Consider the following 19,329-nt stretch of genomic DNA (forward strand, 5'->3'; position numbering starts at 1 on the left):
GCTATTCATAAATACAAAGAAGTGTCCACATGCAATAGCAAGTACTAATTGTCTCTATGAAAAGCCACTTCATTCAAGGGGGGCTTGGCATAGGCTAGGTTTGTCTTGGCTCACATAGACGCAGTTGTTTTGCGTTGCCCATAATCACAAACCAGGAGTTTCAGTTCTTATTCATTTATTCTTTTAACTTCGCATAGCATAATGAAAAGCAGTTGAGTTCCCATGCAATGCAGTTTTGTCTTTGGAAATACCGGTTTGTTGCCAGTCATGACTTTCATGAGCATGGCTTATGCGCTCCGATTGCATTCTGGTACTCTCGCGTGAATTGTGCCGATTGCGAAGATCGAGCCAGTAAAAAAAAAAGGCTTACTTAAAACTCTGCAGGGATACCGCTCACGTTTTCTCTCTCAGGCTTCGGTTATCGCTCTCTGTCATCAATGCCCCACAACTCACTCGGCTTTCTACTCGGCTAGAAGTACGCAAGCACACACGTACCGATGCTTAGGTCAGCTTGTCATCCGCCTATGTTTTCAATGTTTCGAGACCAATTTCAGTGAGATATCTTCAATGGAAAGAACCTGTACGAAATCAATGGCCTCTCTGCTTTCCTTTATAATAGTGTAAGGCACGACCGTGAGTGAAATGTTTCGTTTTACGCACAGTTGAAAACGTCCATGAAAATCAGCCAGGCTACCTACGGTAATGGTGACTGTTGAGGCTCAAGGACAGCAGGGGAGAGAAGGAAAGCTATGCTCCTTAACCACTGACGACGAGCAAGTATTTATTGCACCGCTGTATGCGTTACAACCACTGTGCCGCCCGAGCCACCGGTGAGCGCACGCAGCATCCTTATCACTCGAACGACGTCGTTGGAAAGGTATGTTTCTCCTGTCTTGTGCGTCATCTTGATGCCAGTAAATACTAAAAATTGAGACGGCATTCGTTTGAATTCGTCCATGCTCAACTTAAATACACGTCATCAATTTAGTCACCTCAGCAAACCTATCTAATGAACGCTCTTGAACCTGTTCAAAATCACGCCGCGCGTTTCATCGCCATGGACTGCAGCCGTCATTTCAGTATCACTAATATTAAACCTTCTCTTTCCTTATCCTACTTAGAATGACGCTAAAGATTGCTATAATCTGCTTATTTCATAAAGTAACAAACCGTAAGCCCCAAACCGCCCTCCCTTTCTCCAAGCCGATAAGAATGTCTGACCGTTTGCAAATGAAGTGCTCCTTCAAACGTATCTTTAAGCACACAAACGCCTTCTTCAGCCGCACGATTGGCAATCAAACTATGGAAAAGTATCCCTGATGATGTTGTCGACATTCATGACCCTGTTAAGTTTCATCATGAAGTAACCTCTATTTTTTCGTGACCAGTTGCTCTTAATTATGTACACGCTTCCCGATGACTTCTGTAGTTGGCAAAGTCAAGAGATGTGCCCTAACAATACATGCATTTTATTGTTACGCCCTCAACACATCAGTCGCCTCCCTCGTACGAACTCAGGCTAAGACGACCTGAGAGTCCGAGTGCGTTATGAGTTAACTTATATAGTGCGTAAACTTGGTCAGCTATTGCACTGGGATTGACGAGACCCACCAGATTGACGAGCCTGAATACTACCGCACCTCAGTGAGTCACTGACACTAAGTTAGCGCTCGTGAACTTGACTGTGGTGGAGTTACTCTGAGTCACGTGTCGTTCCTTCATTTTATGCTTTTAGCCCTCATGAACGCAAGCCAGTTTTCCAAAACGAAATTGTGATTGCAGTGTGGCAAGTTATATTGACATCTGTTGGAATTTCGAAGCTGTTCAAGTAAATGTTTTCCTGTGTATTCGGAGACCTTAAATGCTCAAATCTCTGTTAAAATGTCATTTTTTCTTCAAGCCGACGCAGACATACCTTAACGAGAGTGTCAATCTCCGCCGCTGTAGACGAGGCATACCTCAGGAGGCTAATTAATGCAGAGGATCATTTGCAGCCACATAGCACTGCCCGTGAACGGATATGTTTCTCCTGCGTAATGAAAAAATTAGTCATGTCATATTGCCCGTATGAGCTTAATGTTATCACTGTCTCTTAGACAGACCTGTTAATAAAGGAGCGCAGAACAGCCGTTGTACTGAGCAGATTTCTTGATATAATATATAAGTTGTAGCGTACCAGTTGGTGAGTACGAACGTCCGCAAAACGCGCTCAGAGTAGGATATTAGGCAATAGCAATCACACTCTGCCTATGCCACCGCCACTTTAGTTCGAGCCGATGCGACTGCGGCTGTTTGCACTTAGGAGCCAAGAGGGTAAGCTTGACCATTGTGGAAACATTTGTGCTTTTTAATTTGCGCAACGATTTGCGCGAATATTTGCACCGCCGAAAAACAGACGTTTTCAAACCCGTGTCGGTTCCTTCTTCACCTCCAACCAACGTAAAAAAGTACAGATACATCGCAGGCCCATACTGGATAGTTGGTCCCACACAACGTGATCAAGGAGCCCGTACGTTATACGAAACGTCTTTTTAAATCACATTGACTTGGTCATTGACCCCACTTCATCAATATGCTAACTGACCAGATAAATTTTCGTCAAATCTTTGGTAACAGGGAATGCTGTAGCGGACCCGGACGATCTTACGTGGCTCGCAAGAAAGGCGATGGTAATGCTCACAGTCAGATAGTGATGCTGTTGCAGTTAAATGGGGGACTGGCAGAGGAATCATTGAACTGTTCTTACGTTTCAAAGCTTAGCAGAATCAGAATCAGTTTATTCATGACGTAAAAATTGGGATAATTACTTGATAAGGCCCAAACAATAAAACGTTCCTTTCCTTCGAGCGCTTCCTCACCTTACGTGAGGCGTCCTTACAGTGAAGGATCGACGGAAGAAGCAAGCATACTCAGAAAGCTCCTTTCACCGGCCCTCACGTAAGGAGCGGTTACCGCATGCCTGGGTTCGAGATTATCTCTTAAAAACTTTACGCGAACACCATTATTCAACAAAAAAATTTTGTATCGTCGCACAATCTTTAAATTGAAGAGCTGATATAGAGAAGCGTGGACGCTTTCTTCTAGTTTTGTTTACTAAACTAAAAAAATGTAGCGCATTACAGCGCAAAACTTGATCTGCTCTATTAACGCTGGCCCGCCGGCGTCGGGCGACATCTAGCAACGCCTAGCAACGCTTTCGTGCCCCACGCGTGACTGAAACGAACATAACTGGCAAGACGTACCGTGCTCGCGCTTCTCCGCAGGTGGGTGACAGCGCGCATGCGCAAGCAAATGTCACGTGGTTAAGCAGTGAGGCGAAGCGCTCGTGCAGGGCCAGGAGCGGCGTAAGGACACATGAAGGTAGCATTGGAGCTACTTTATGCTGAGGAAGCACCAAGAAAGCCTTCACCGAGGGCCCCTCAGTGAGGAAGCTTTCAGAGTGACATTAGGTAGCCTCACCGAAATGAAGGCTTCCTTACTGAGGTAAGGAAGATTTCATTGTTAGACCCTAAGTGTATACAGAAGGAGGTCCCATAGTTAGAAACTGAAATAAGACCTCCTGTGCTTGATCACTAGAATAAATAATACGAGCAACAATGCTAACATGTAAAATTTACGACAAATTAATGAAAGCTTTTTTTAGGAGACAAGGCATAATGAACAAAAGAAGTAGCAGATGAATGTAATAAATAATAAAAAGGCTTCCGATTAGTCAAGAAAAGGTGCAACTACAAAGGGAGCTTGAAAAAGAAAGTAAAAAAAATTGCGGGAGACACACTCTAGTTACAATATTCTGGCAAAAGAAGGCAATGCGGATGACGGTAAAGACGACGAACTGCCAACAGGCTTTCGCGATTCTCAGCTGCTGTTTATGTATCTCTAGTAAATACATCGTGTAAATACTTTTACGCCCTTGACAATACATGTACAAGCAGAGTCAAAGTGATTAAGATGGCTGACCACCAACAACACGCAGCAACCAGCGTCTCGCGATCTCCTTCTGTCCTTTTATCCTTCCGTAGCAATATGTACAATGCCTAGTATATGTAACCCGAAAAAAAGTGTAGAAACACGAAGAAAAGAATAAAACGCTTATTTAATTTTGACCCTTGGGCCGGGGTCCGGCCTTCATCAAGACTGTCATTGGAACATGACAGAGTTCAATTTATAAATTTCACCCCTAAAGGTGGAGAAAAAAATATGTTCTGCGCATAGTAACACAAACACACGTACATTTAGTGGCGTCCACAAGACAAGGGCGTGAGAAACGGATTATGGAAAGGCGCTACTGTGGATCGCAGTGGAGAGGGGGAGCACATGTTGCATAGGGCGTATGTCAGGGCTCGCAGTTTCTTTGTTTCTTTGTTTGTAGTTACTGCAACATTTGTGAGCCCACTAGGACGGTCACACGCCCCAACTCGGTCATATCACACCCGTACTGTGACCTCCACTCAGGCTGGAGTTCGGCGAATTGCGTTACCTTGCATTTGTTGCACAGGTGCTATACTTGCGAGCCAACAGCTTTTGTAAGAAGTCTATACGTGTATGAGAAATGAAACAAATTAAATAAATGTAAGAAAGGCACAGTGAAGTAATAAACATCATTATAACTGAACAGTGAGGAGAATATCAAAACGCTCCTTTGGAAATGATACATATAGCTTTACGAGAACGGCATACTGTATATACCCCATATGTAAGCGTTAGTAAATGAATAAAAAAGGGAATAAAAATATTGATTCGTGTGCCAAGCATGCCGGCAATCTAGGATACATGCTTCTTGCTAGCTGGGCATACAAGTCTGCTCATACATGCTCTCATTAATTCGCGTAGAAAGTGCGTCGAACATGTGTATTAGGAATGTCTCGCAAGCTTCTCTGTCGTAAGAAGTGGAGCATCGTGTTTTCAAAATAGTGGCTGTAAGTTTTTCAAAAGGCTGCCTAGTGTATTCACGTGCATGGAAAGGGGGATTTGCCCGGTCCACAATGCGCACTGACGGCCGCACCGCGGAGCCACCAGTGAGAGAAGTGCTTCTGGGATTTTCCGTATATTGTGTCTATACCGCTCCGTGTGCCCGGGCGCGTTCTTGAGGTGTTGTCAAGTTGTATATTTATTTCATAAAAAAGAATTAAAAACAACGGGATATAATGCGTGCATCAGAACACAAATGGAGAAGTGAACGATAAAAGAAGTCTTCATTCCTGTACGATGGACACATGTATAAAAAGAAGTCGGCGATGAAGCTTAGGATCTGCAAGCTTGTAACGTTGCCAAGGAAGGTTTCTAGCGCGCACTTCATCACCGAAGAGTTCTTCTGAAGCGGCATCCGTAAGCAAAATGCTTATCGTTCACAGTGATGACCAAGAAACATAAACATTATACTTTTACGACGTTGTGTGTGTAGTATATGTAAACTGGATCTGCAACTAGGCACCAAAAGACGCAAGCTAATCGGTCGCCGCACGTGCAGTAGCTACGGCGTCATGGGGCTGTCGGAACGCCACCGCTACAATTGATTCGTTGTAGACCTGCTAGGCAACTAAATCAATAAGTTCTTAGGTTCTACGTGCCAAAAACACGATGGGATTACGAGGCACGCCGTAGTTGGGGACTCCGGATAAATTTAGACCATCTGAGCTTTTTTAATGTGCACCTCGTGGACGCTACACGGGTGTTTTTGCAGTTCGCCCCCGTCGAATACGCCTGGAGGGCGTATTCGATGGCGCCGCGGCCTCGAATCGCTGCCGCGATCTCGTGCTTAGAACCGCACCACTCCAGTTTCTGGCGGTAGATTCAAAGCAAATCAGTCTTCCCGGACGTTCTTAGAGTGATTAGCTTTATTAAGCGGTTTGCTCAGTATCGCGCCGTCGGTGCCGTCCACAGCGAGGTTCATACCCACTGCGAGAGATTAGCCAAGAAGGAAGCGGTTTTGCGAGTGTTTTCAAGAGTTACGTTTTTCTTGACAGCTTGCTCAGTTTCACGCCAGCGCCGAAATCCACTAATTACCCCTTGCAGTATCGTGCAACTTTCCCGAGATCGTGGTCATGCCTGGAATTTACTTTTGTGTGTCGGTAGTGCCGCCATGTGTCCGTGGTTTGTACAGTACTGGCCCCCGACGCCAGTGTATGCTAAAAAAGCTGGCGAACATTCGAGCATCGGAGTAGAGCTCAGTTCTCTAAACAATCGAGAGCTCTATAAAGTATACTTTACATTGAATTCTCATGGGGAAAACAGGATTTTAAACTCCCAGGTGCTTCGTTGAGGTCCAGATTGGGAGCGGAAACGTCTAGTTTAGACAGCAGGTAGCGCTTATACATTCGCGTTACACACTCCTAAGCAGCTCGCGGGTTGTTTATCGCGTTGCCATAAGGAGTGCTAAAGCGGAAAATAGTGTATGTACATGTACGTAAAGTGCGGGAAGGCCGTCAGGATCAGAGAAGGGATCGGCGAGCTAAGGAAAGCGTCTATGTACATGCATATATCTAAATATGTGCGGTGAAGGTGGCGGTGGCCAGCCCCCGAACACCGGCAGTTGTACTTGGCTCCTGAAAGCGTGTGAGGGGGAGCCGGCAAACGCGGTTCAATCTCACGTGCGCTCGAGAGGCCCGCATGCGTGTCCTCTCCTGTGGCACGCCAGCAATGGAGGTCAGCCGAGCGAGGAGGGGCATTCTTTTTCCGGCGGCTGCCAGGTGCATCGCTGTTCTCCTCATCGGCCGCTCCGTACAGAGTACAGACATTAATAGTGCGTTTTAATTTGGCGTTTGTACGTTCCGCTCAGCTGATGAGCGGGGCGGAAGTGCGAATGCACATGGGCGTTCCGCTTAGCCGCTAGAGTAGTAGCGGAGCGATCAACACGGTCCGCTTATAAGCTGCCTGAGCGTAGCCTGGTGACGAGGCGTTCATTTGAGGTATCGCCAGCCATCTATGCGCAGGCAAGTAAGAGAGCGCGTGGGAGAGAAAACATCGGGGCTATTGTTCCTTGAATATATGGCTGTGCTTATGCATTACGGAGGAGGTTTCTTAGCGCGTGTTGTATGCGTTTGTCCCCTAGACATGCTGGCATTGCGAAGTGCGGTTGAGTTTGTTCACGGTGCGCCGCTGGCTGCCCGAGCGGTGAGGCAGTGGGCACGGACGCCCGATTTGGTCATCGCTGTGGCTGAATGGGCAAGGTTCTGACTGGTGTTGTATAAGTCATGGGTCGCTTTTTTTCATGGCGACGATTGATAGGATTTTTTATAAGCACTGCTCTAGGAGGGTCCATGTAAACGACAAACGGAGGCCTCCGGAGAGTACCTGAGGTTATAATAAACAGGCGGCGCAGGATCTCTACGGCACCCAAGGTATAGAGGGGGGATCAAAGCTGGAAGCAGGGCGGCCCGTGGCTCGGAGCCACGGATGCCGAAGCTTTCCAGGGGGTGTGCGCATAAAAACATGGCTGTCCGCGCGGACCGCCGATCTTATGCACCCCCTGGCACGCGTAGGCCTCGGCGAGCTCCTACTCACGTACCAGTCTGGGTTCCAGCTTTGGTGTCCCCGTTGCCGCTTTGGTGTCCTGGAGGCGCCGCCAATATTGCGAAATAATGATACGTTGCTAGAATTAGTTAAAAACGCAATTGAATAAATATAATTACGTCCAGCCACCAACTTGGGACGCTTTTTTCAGCACTACCGCGCCCCGCGACTTCTGTAACACTAGTCAGAACTTTGCCTCTGAAGGTACGTCCGTAGGTCGGACAGACCTTATCACGCCTGCGGCACGTGCTGAGTCAGTCAGCGTCACCGGCGGCCTTCCAGCCACTTGCGTTCAACCGCGGTTGTTAAAGCGCTCTGCCTTTTAGATTTTTAATATATGCGGCCCGGGCTCTACTGCGGAAGCTACTGCTCCGACAGAAACATCTGTGATGTTATTTACAAGGTACATCGCCTTAAGGCGCGAGAAAGCTATGATCCGCCACAACTGACTTAGCATGAGCGCTGCTCCACGATTGCCGCAATCCTAGGAAGAAACGCATGCAACACGCGCCAAGAAACCTCCTCTGTAGTGCCTCGACACAGTCATATATTCAAGGACCAAAATCTCCCAGGTTTCTTCTGTCGCGCCCGCTCTTGCTCGCGCTTTCGCACACCGGCTGGCGATCCCTGAAATGAACGTGCTGCGCAGCACCTAGGCTAGCGTTGGCGTCACAAAGAATTGCATGGCATGCCTAAAGCAAGCTCGCTGGCTATCAGGTGGCTTTCCCCGACACAGCGCTTTAGTTTCAATGGATAAAATGGAGCGGTGACAGATTGCAACGCACGTCTAGGTGTCGCACGGATAAATAATTTTTCACATATATATATATATATATATATATCTATATCTATCTATATATATATATATATATATATATATATATATATATTACTTGATAAAAGTAATGGGGGTTTCTATGTGCTTTCGTTACCCTGAATTTGGGCAGAGGGCGCTGCAACTACGAAAGGTCCGCTCCGCTACGCTTAACGTCTAACTAAAGCGTGAATATGCCCGCCGCTCCGCTGTGGCTTATCGGGGCTACTCCCAACGGAGCGTACCATAAATACGCTCAATTAAAACACCGTATTGCGGCGTCTACTACGACGTTGGCCACGCGAATGGGGAGTGCCGTAGTAGACGCATTTGGCTTGCGCCATAGGGACGTGTTGCCGGCGCTCGTGTGTCGCGAAAGCGATCTGCGACGTCGCCTAAGTGCACGCCCGCGCGGGCCTCATCTTCAAAGCGATCTGCGATGTTTGCAGAATCCGCGTAGTGCCGGTAGCTTCGTATGCGCTGTGCTTACGACATTTCGTTCGCGTTGAAGCGAGAGATGAACGTAGGTCAATTGGCTCGTGGCTGCTGCCACGATTCCTAACTCCAGCGTTTTCACAGAGAGTTTCCGCTGTCATCGAGCGAGATGTGTTCATGTTTACTTGTATGCGCGTGTTACCGTGCTGGTTAATTTAGCTAACACAAGTTGAGGGGCTAGTTCGATTGTACTCATGATAGAATGTGTAAACGTGACCTAACAAAGACGTAGAAAGAAGCTGACAGGCAAATACAGCGCTGTCTCTGTGTGTCTGTTTCTTTCTACATCCTCGTTGAGTCACGCTTACACGTTCTATCATCTGTTATTTACTTCGTAAGCGAATGCTTCCAAGCTTACAAGGCGGATAAAACTACTACCCTTACTTCGTACAGCGACACACTAATTCGCATCGAAATGGGTGCTTCGCCTTTCGGGTGGCACTGCGAATTTTTTTCTTCAGTGCCACCAGACTGCTTATTAAACTTATGAGCTCCGTAATCAAATACGTAGTCTGAGAGAAAAGGCAGGCGCATAAACCTTGGAGTTACTTGCAAAAGCTACACGAAAAACAACAACAACTACAACAACAACAAAAATAGACATGCGTTATTAAGCAGTAGAACAAGTAGGCGGAACGGTCGAAGACCATCTCATTTCTGTTTTGGTTAGCTGGAAGATGTCCTGCACATCTCTGAGGACATCGAAGCATTACCAACGCGTGGGTGGCCTAACGACATTCCTCAGCGAAAAGTACCGCCCACTACCCGCAATCTCCGTTACGCTTGGAGGACCAGCAGTCTCTGACAATCTTGGCCACGTGCAGCGGCAAATCTGGCGTGGTCTGTCTCCTGTGGTGTGGTCTGTGTGGACGCCTGATATTGACGTTATGAAAGAAGCCTAGCGGCGTACCAACCATGTTTCGCGATGTGGGCAATCCTCCCCGCCTCTTTCGCGCTGTCTCTCTCTCATATATATATATATATATATATATATATATATATATATATATATATATATATATATATATATATATATATATAGTACCCGCAGCGCCCAGCCTCTACAACGAAGTTTCCGCTAAATTGAAGAGTTCCCCGATGAGCTTTTATATTTGCAAGCGCCATACGTTTACTCGTACCAGCAATCTATTCGGAGGAAACAAATAGGTGTAATTTTTGAGCAGACAGGTAGTATAGGTTTTCTTACAAATATTTATGAGCTTGTTTTATTATGTATGTTTCAGCCCTGCGGATATCGAACAGTATTTATACGTTTTTCGGAATACGTACAAATACGCGTTCAGTTGAAACAGTGTTCCACATCTGCCGTACGTGGCGCCGGCTAACACTTCAAAAGCTAACTCTGAATGCATACACAAATACCGAAGAAAGTAGATGGGACGGTGGCTGGCGTGGTAGCTTAATGGTAAGCACTCCACTGCGATGCAAATTATGGCGGCTCGGCTCCTACCTGCAGGAAATTATCGTTTCCTGCACTGTTATTTCTCCTTCGCATGTTACTTTTACAACTCAAGTAAAGATTACGGTCAGTTTTCTGCACGCCTAACAAGATTCTTTTGTCTGTTTGCTCAACGTGGTTTAGTTCTTGGTAGTCTTACACCAAAGATAACTTTTGTGGCCCACCGGGATGCCTTTATTGAAATATCAGTTCCTGAGGTGACTTTTCCCCGACTACCATAAAGGCACACCTTACAAGGCATACTTGACCTGAGAGAGGAGCATGGATGAAGAACCCAGTCGCTGATTGAGACGATATTCGGAAAAAAATCTTTTTAGAAAATTTTTTGGAAATCTTCGTGCTTCCATATGTGTTTTAGAAAAAACTATGCATAAGCTTGGGCCAGGTGCATGCAAATGAAATTCATTCAATTTTTCTGAATTGGCAGCAAGCGCTGTAAGCTGTAGAGGCACTCTCGGGCGCATCCTTCTCGGTCATCCTGACAGCCTTTAAATATTTCCTAATAGAAAGCGCTTTCAGGTCCACGGAAGAAAGAACGACTACGAGTTGTCTGACTTTTGTTTTGATGGGTCAATGAAAGATTAATACAAGCAAAGAAAACCAAGTGTGAGCGATTCATAACGCTCATGCACTGAAACGCTTGGAAAAACTATCCCGCAAGAATGAAAATGAGCTTCGCAGTGGGAGCACGTGCTGAGAGCAGGGCAATGTCAACCTTCACATTCGCTTTGTTTCTTGGAAGTGTGCGCTGCTGTATCTGGCACCGATATTGTGTGGACGGACACATGCTAGTGGAGTAGCTGTAATGTAATGCTTTCGACTGGCATACTGCAGGTCCGCATTTCGAATCCAGGTGGAGCCAGTGAGCCGATTTTTCATGTTGTTAACAGCTCAGCAAGCATACTGGGATTACTACGTTCCACATGGAAGAGGTTAGGCTATTGAAGGAATGAAATACATCACTGTGAAATGAGAGCGTAGTGCGCATTTCACCAAAACACTCGCAATAACGAATCGTCATAAGACGCACATAAAAGGTGAGAAATAATTTCGAATGAATATATGAAACCACACTAGCCATGGTTGCTTGGTGGCTATGGTGTTGGGCTGCTAAGCATGGGGTCGCAGGATCGAATCCCGGCCACGGCGGCCGCATTTCGATGGGGGCGGAATGCGAAAACACAGGTGTACTTACATTTAAATCCACGTTAAGGAACACAAGGTTGTCGGAATTTCCGGAGTCCCCAAGTACGGCGTGTCTCATATCAGATGGTGGTTTTCGCACGTAAAACCCCATTACTTAGCTTTTAATACCAGAACACGTATGTTTCACATGTATTCTCATGTGAGCATACGGAATTATTGGTAAATTGTGCTGCGTTAAAGAAGAATATTTGATAGAGACGAATTGGGGAAAACAGTGCGTTTACAACAAATCACCCATTCATAGTGGTTTATTCGCTCAGATAACCTTTCTTAAACCTGTAAGGGGTGTGTTGCAGACACAAGAAAACACCCTTATGAATGCTATTATTCTTCGTATGTATCTCACAGAATCGGGCTGCACATTGCCAAATATCACTGTACTGCAGACACTACTTACGCACTTATCCTAAGTAATGCTTCCAGGCTTTTACAACACCAGCTTCACATAGCTCGGAAACTGCTTAAGGGTCCTATTTATAAATACAAAAATAGTGTCCACATGTAATAGTTAACCCCTGGGTGTCTCTATGAAAAACCACTTCACTCAACAGAGGTTTGGCGTACGCTCGTTTTGTCAAGGCTCACATTAGACACTTAGTGTCGCAGTCTAACCTCGCAGGATGATCTATAAAAAGGTCAAGCTAGCGCTAAATAACAAGAAAACAGGAGAATGGATGATGCAAATCAATTCTGCCTCTTGTTTTATCCTCATGGCATGTTTTCTTCCTGAGGTCGGCGGCATTCATGGCATGCGGCAGCGAGGCTATGGTAACCAGCTTTTTCCGCGCCTAACGTTCTGAGCGCGGCCTCTTTGAATGCAATTTTGTTTTAGTCCTAACTGTTTGGCATTGCACGTAATCACAAACCAGAAGTTTTGGTTCTTAATTCTCTGTTTTTCGGCCGCCGCATAGTATAAAGAAAACCAGTTGCGTTCACGCGTTTTTTATTCAGAAAGGCCAGTTTGTTGCCAGTCATGACTTTCATGGGCCTCGCATTTGCGTTCCGGTGAATTCTGACGCTCAGTAGCTAGTGCTACTACAATCAATTACACTCTTGCCAAGAAAAACGCTCGCGTAAAATGTGCGGATTGCAAAGATCTGCCCGTTGCAAGAAAAAAGAAGCTTACTTAGAATTCTCCAGGGATACCGAAAGCGTTGCGCGTGCAATTATACCGGAGGAAAATAAGCGCATAAATGAAGTCGCCAAAATTAATAAACCTCCTAATTGCAGGTAACCACGATCAGAAAGTCGGGGAGGGCGGCTGAAAGAGAATTAAAGGTGCGGACTCAACTTAAGGAATAGGATGGGGTGTAATAGCAGTTACGGTGAACTCAACAATTGTCAGACAATTATTTATTATATTCGAACTAGTTCGAGTATTTCCAAGGCACCGTGGAAAAAACTTTAGGAAATATAAATACAGGGGTTTGATTTGCCAAAAGAACGACATGATTATGAGACACGCCGTAGTCAAAGATTACGGAACAATTTTGACCAACTGGTGTTTTTTTCGTGTGGCCCCAATGCACGGGACACGGGCGTTCTTGCATTAAGCTTACCGTCACATTCCGTAAAAACTATCGCAAACTATCAAAAAGGGTAGGATGAGCTAATTATGAGGCCCTCTAAGAACTCAACGTGCAGGGCCGATCTTTTTTGAGAGTGCGTATTATTGAGAGCAGGTAGAAAGAAATTAATCACTTAACTTGGAAAGCGCTTAAACCCGCGGCCCCACCTCTTATAATTTAAGATATCGCTGTTATTTTACAATTTAAAAAAAATCGGTGCCATTGCTTAAGGTAGACGTTGCTACAAAAATGTTATATTATACACATTTTTGCAACACGTCTCAAATCCAATTTGGCAGTCAAAATTCTAAGAATATATTCGGTAAGCTTATTGCAGCCGTGTACATTATTGTTGGTTACAATGGTGAAGAATCAATCTGGGAAACACCTTTTCCGGACACAAAATAGAGCTGAGAGAACCCTTTTTATTTGATTAGGGGGTTTTACGTGCCAAAGCTACTTTCTGATTATGAGGCACATCGTAGTGGAAGGCTCCAGAAATGTCAACTACCTGGGGTTCTTTAACGTGCACCCAAGTCTAAGTACACGTGTGTTTTCGCATTTCACCCCCATCGAAACGTGGAGACCACCCATGCTATATACATCACAATACACCATACAGCTTCATCACCGCACTTCAAAGCAGAGTGACACAGCTTTACCATTGTCTCATCAATAATCCTGCAATGTGGCCTAGGTATTCTAGTGGTTTACTTTATTCGTAAGAAAATTTTCTTCTCGAGTCTTACTAAGAATAACTGCAAACGCAGAAATTTTGCAACGTCATTATCGCCAACCCTAGTGCATCTCTAGTTTTCAAATTCTTTTTTCATGCAGTGGCGCCATAACTACAAGTTTGAGAAAATATTGCCATGTTTCTATAGAATGTTAGGTATACAGCGTCTTCGACTAGTTCATATGGTTGATATCAGGTCGGCTTATAAGTTCAGGTGGCATGAATGACTCACAATTTCAGAATAAGCTCAATTTGGTATTGATGATAAAGCGGCAGTGTTAAAATTGAAGCCACCTTAGCCTTCTAATTAAACCTGTTGATGCCATGCGTTGCCATTATGATGCTACCGAGGCGCTACAAAACTACGCGTGGTGAATACAATTAGCATATTTGCGCAGCATTTTACAGCGAAGCTGTATACCTGTATACCGTACAAACATATTTCCGTGTCGTTGTCGTTAGCAAAAACTCCCAATACGTGGGCCGAACCTGAAGATAGTGCAATACCAGGCCGACCCGCCGTGGAGGTGAAGCAGGGGTTAAGCATTCCCCATACGTGGGCCGATCCGGAAGAAAGTGCGATGCCGGGCCGACCCGTGGTGAAGCTGAAGCAGGCGTTAAGCACTCCCCATACGTGGGCCGATCGGGAAGATAGTGCAATGCCGGGCCGACCCGTGGTGGAGGTGAAGCAGGCGTTAAGCACTCCCCATACGTGGGCCGATCCGGAAGAAAGTGCGATGCCGGGCCGACCCGTGGCGGAGGTGAAGCGGGGCTTAAGCACTCGTTAAGCACTCGTACGAGTTTATGCACTGCTCTGAAAATTATGACAGAGATAAAACAACACATTTTTAGGGAAGAATGGATTGCTGTGTGTCGATTTTAATCGGACGTGTTGATATGCTAGAAGCTCTTTTCCTGCGTTGGGCTTTACATTCTAATGTTCTACACGAGCAAAGGAAGACCTTATTATGAGGCTCGCCGTGGTGAGATCTTTGATAAAATTTCAATCAATGTGTTTTTTTTAACGTGGAGCCAACGCACGGTACATGAGCATTTTTTTTTTCATTTTGCCACTATTGGTATGAAGCGACTTGTACTCGTTAAAACAAGAAAGTTCTTGGTCACAATTCCAATTACTTCTTTCGCAAATGTACTTAATTACAGTTGCAACTACTGCGCATCATGGTAACTGGCGAATATTCAAAAGCAATCCATTATTCCTACGCTACTCTACGCCTACGTTTTGTTAATATTACATTGCTGCAGTAACCAGAACGAGTAGCCCTGAAAATTTTAGTGCGTCTTCCCCAGCTTTTCGTACATTGTTTATCTTCGCTTACAGCTGATTTTCGAAACTTGGTCTCTCTAGCTCCCTCGTTTTTGTTGCAAAGACATCAGCAGCAACACTAATAACTCGCTCGAAGTGTCCCCTGGGGCTTAAGCCAGAGTTGTAACGTTTGTGGCGCACAAGATTGTAGTTACTCAGCACCTTGCGTTTCTCTCAAGCGCAACCCTTCATTGTTGCTGCGTCTTCGAGAACACGCTCCCGGTCGGGCCATTGAAAAAGGTAAACAAAAAATGTATGTAGGTATTTCCTAGCAAAAACTTCCTGAGGGGCTATCGCTATCGAGAAATATAAGCACGGATTCGATTCGTGGTCCGATATCTGTAGGAAAGTTAAAGCCTGGCAACAAATGCTGCTGTGAAAACTTTGCCTTTCGAAATGTGCGCATCTGCCTGGATGCTGCGCTTCACAATGTCAGGCGTTCAAGTGCAGGTTCATGCTCAATGTGGCGTGGTCTGTCAAAGCTGGTCTCCTCCGTAAAGTAACTGATTGCATGTTATCGGTTAATTAAAAAAAATTATGCAGATCCCACGTGCTGTGGGAATCAATGTAAGCGAAGCTTCTGTGCTGTTTGCTTTGATTTAGAATAATTAGCGGTGATGTTGACGTCGGATGTTTAATTTCTTCAACGTTTTGTCATCATGAGTGTGGTGAGTTGATGTTAAACGTTACCATGCGTGCACAATTGCTGTGTGTCTGCGTTGTACACATGACACACAGGGCAAGGTGTTTGCTTTAGGTGTTGTTGCGCGCTATAGTTCATGACCTCTGAGAGGATTCGGCATTGTCATTGCCTGACATGGCACATAGCATGGTGGCAGAAGTATTGAACTTGAATTGGAATATAGGCTTCTGCGTGCCAAAACCATAATCGTACTATGAGGTGCGCCGTAGTGGCGCACTCCAGATTAATTTTGACACCATGACGTTCTTTAACGTTTTCCAAAATCTAAGTACACGTGCGTTTTCTATTTCGCCTCAATCGAAATGCGGCTGCAGCGGTCTGCATCACATCCCTGATCTCGAGCAATGCCATAGTCGCAAAGCTGCGGCGGCGTGCACAGAAGTGATCATTTGACGGTTGACTGCTTCCGTAGTGTCGCCTGGACCCTGCGGTGGGCTTTAAATAATGCGGCTCTGATTCTGCACACACTTCGTAATTTGTCCGCTTGACACATTTCCATGCTAGGGCGCAATAATGTAAAACTATTCCGAACTTTTCTATACCAATTCTGCATTCAACCCTCCGCGATCGGTCAAAAAATTTTGGTCCACCCCCACTTCCCCTGTCTGTCAAGCGACGTCACGAAAAGCGCGACACCGCCCCATCTGATATGACGCGTAGACACTGAATATGCATGACTTGACCGAACAAAAAAAAATAGTTATTTCCGATTCGACGCCTTTTCGCGATTAGCCCTCGGCTATTGGTCAAAAGTTTTCGGGATGCACCCACTTCACCTGCCTATCACGCTACGCCACAAAACCGCGAAAATTCACCGCGTCGAAGTGACTCACGCGCCCTAAAGATGCAATAATATGCCGAACAAAACTGAATTTTCTTCTGAATAGACTCAGGCTGCCCCGTTCCAAGAGGAATAATGGATCACTGCCGCCGATCGCTCTGGCACTGGCTACTCGCACCTGCCGGAAAGCATGGGTGTATTTGCGTATTATGAAACTTTTCGCGTGGGCGTGTAACGTTTCCGAACACTTTCAGCGCGTTCACGACCTCGTTTTTCCACCTCTTCTTTGCTGATGATCCGTTTTACAGTCATTTTAAGCTTCTGTTTCAGGCCGCCGTGATTTTCGACCAGCCACCGCAAGCTAAGTGAGGGAAAGCGGACCAGCCGCGGAAGCCGGCTGTAAGAGTTGGAGGTCGTAGAGAGGAACTTGGGAGGAACTAGGCGTACATGGTTTATATACAGTATTTACAGTTTAAACAAGAGATACATTCAACAGCCTATGCGTGGCTCCCAAATGGAGCACGCAAGACGAGCATACAGCACACAGCGTACGAGCACGCAGCTCACGAGTACATTGACGAGCACAGAGCACGACGACGAGCACACCTAGCAGCCGACAAACAGCCGTTTTTAAACACTTCGTGTTCCCTAGATTCCTATAGGTGAGGCAAAGCATTCGACGACATCGTAAAGAAGCCTCTCTGCTGGACGGTTCACACACACACACACACGCACGCACTTTCACTGCCCCACTCCGAGGGCAGACGACCTTCGCAGCACTCGGAGCCGACCTTCGCAACGCGGCCGTCGTGGCGTCCGTTGTCTTGCGTCCCCGTGGCCAGGTGGTCACGCCCGAACTCAGCCGGCGCCTCTGAATTCCAGAGCTGCCATAGTCCGCACTTCTCTGACCTAAGTTTATGGCTGGTTAGAGCTGTCCTCGCTGGTTGCTACGAAACGAGTCACCGCGGTGGGTGTTGAAGGCTTCCATGGTATCTTCGGGGAAGCTCGCCACGGTCGCTGCTGCACCTGGCTGCGAAAAACTCTCATCTTGCCACCTCGGAAGGCCATTCCTAACACGGCACCACCCTCTTCATCCGGTTATCGATTTTCAGTGCACTAGCTCGGCCTCATCAAATCCCTCTCCACTTGAGCGTGCTCGTCGCCTATTGTCAGCCAATTAGATAAGACAAGCCGCTCAGTGTAATAAATGTTATTCGTTTTTCAAACAAACAAAAGTGACCTCCTATGAATGAGTAGAGCGTTTTATTGGTCTGTTCAGACGACCCTGCGGGTCACCGCTCGATGCTTACGTCGATGGTTACGCTAATTTGACATCCGGAGATTCGGATAACAAACATATTGCAATAGTTTTATGTTATATGGCCCCTGTATATTTTTTCAGAACAACCAAGGATGTACTGTACCGTACCTTGAACTTCAGCTTATCCACTTTCCCTACAATTGCTGTCGTATTGTACCAGGGTTTCCTTGCCTTCTCACGTCACCTCCCCCTTCCTCTATGGGAACTGCCTCTTCCCTTCGCACGCCTTTACAGTTCTATGGACGTCCCCTCTGGACTCGCACGTTAGCAGAAAGAAAAGCGCGGCAATTTCAGCAATGTTTTTGAGGGGCGTCGCGGATAATTACAGCTGTCAAGAGGCTAATGTGGCGACGCCCAGGAAGTGTCCCCAGGAATGCCCACAGTGCGCAGATGGAATCGTGCACATTCGACGCTGCAGGGTCGAAACGAGTTTCTCGGATCGCCTTTCCACTCTCACTCGTTCCTCTCATGTATACGCACACATGCTCTGAACGAACCCCCGAGAGGGTGTGCCAGACAACAGCAGCAGAAGTGGGAAAGTCGAAGGAAGCGGAAAAGAAAGCTTCGCTTTAAAAACTTAAATGAATTACAGCGAGTGTTACCGAGTTGCAAAATTGCAAAATTACCAATATATAAAATTCAGTACAAGCATTAATTCTATGTTATTCTTTACGTGCAGGTCTGGTATGATGCCCGCACTCTCTTTGGATGGAGCACGCGACCTTTTACTCAGCATAGCAACGCCATAGCCGCTGACCTACCACGCTGGCTGTCGAACGCTTTTATGCGATTCGTGTATCTAGCGACTACAGCCCATGACACAAAAGGGTTTTATTTTATTTACCATAAGGTATAACCATGTGAGGTCGAATGAAATTAATTGAAATATATTTTTGCATAATGGGCTCTCGTACTTAAGAAACTCTGTTTTTGTTGGTAATGTCCGAAGACTGACTTCTGTCTTGATCATCTTGAACTTTTAACCGCAAGATGTAAATGATTTACTAGAAAAATAGCACAAAGGCACTGCTGTGAGCGCACACAGCGATGTCCCACTACAGTGTCTATACAAGGACTATTTTCGTTAAAAGAAGGAATTAATGACAGAACTGGCTCGTGTATATACGTAAAATACCTGCCGCTTTACACGCGCAGAGGCGGAAGATGTGAAATTGTGTCACGTAGCGCAATAATTAAATTAGGGCACACAGCGCCGTGAAATAATTGCAGAAATTTTACTACCCAAGCATCGAATCTTTGCACACAACGGGCCAGCTCTTCGCACGTACAATTAAGCACAATGTACCTCAAACTAGCCATGCTTCTTCTATTACTACTGCTGTTAGACGGGCTAGTTGCCGGCGAATGCCTCGATTCATGCCAACA

General features: G+C 46.0%; 1 protein-coding gene across 1 annotated transcript in view; it reads left to right on the top strand.

Annotated features, from left to right (window-relative positions):
* The first annotated feature begins 857 nt into the window (after positions 1-857).
* The window catches only part of LOC142584760 (thiol S-methyltransferase TMT1A-like), a 66,413-nt gene continuing 47,941 nt past the window's right edge, over positions 858-19,329 (top strand). Inside the window, exon 1 of the mRNA XM_075694996.1 lies at positions 858-877. The gene's annotated coding sequence lies outside the window, so the exon portion shown is untranslated. The remainder of the gene's footprint in view (positions 878-19,329) is intronic.

The sequence above is a fragment of the Dermacentor variabilis genome, chromosome 6, assembly GCF_050947875.1.
Source record: "Dermacentor variabilis isolate Ectoservices chromosome 6, ASM5094787v1, whole genome shotgun sequence".
NCBI classification, from domain to species: Eukaryota; Metazoa; Arthropoda; class Arachnida; order Ixodida; family Ixodidae; genus Dermacentor; species Dermacentor variabilis.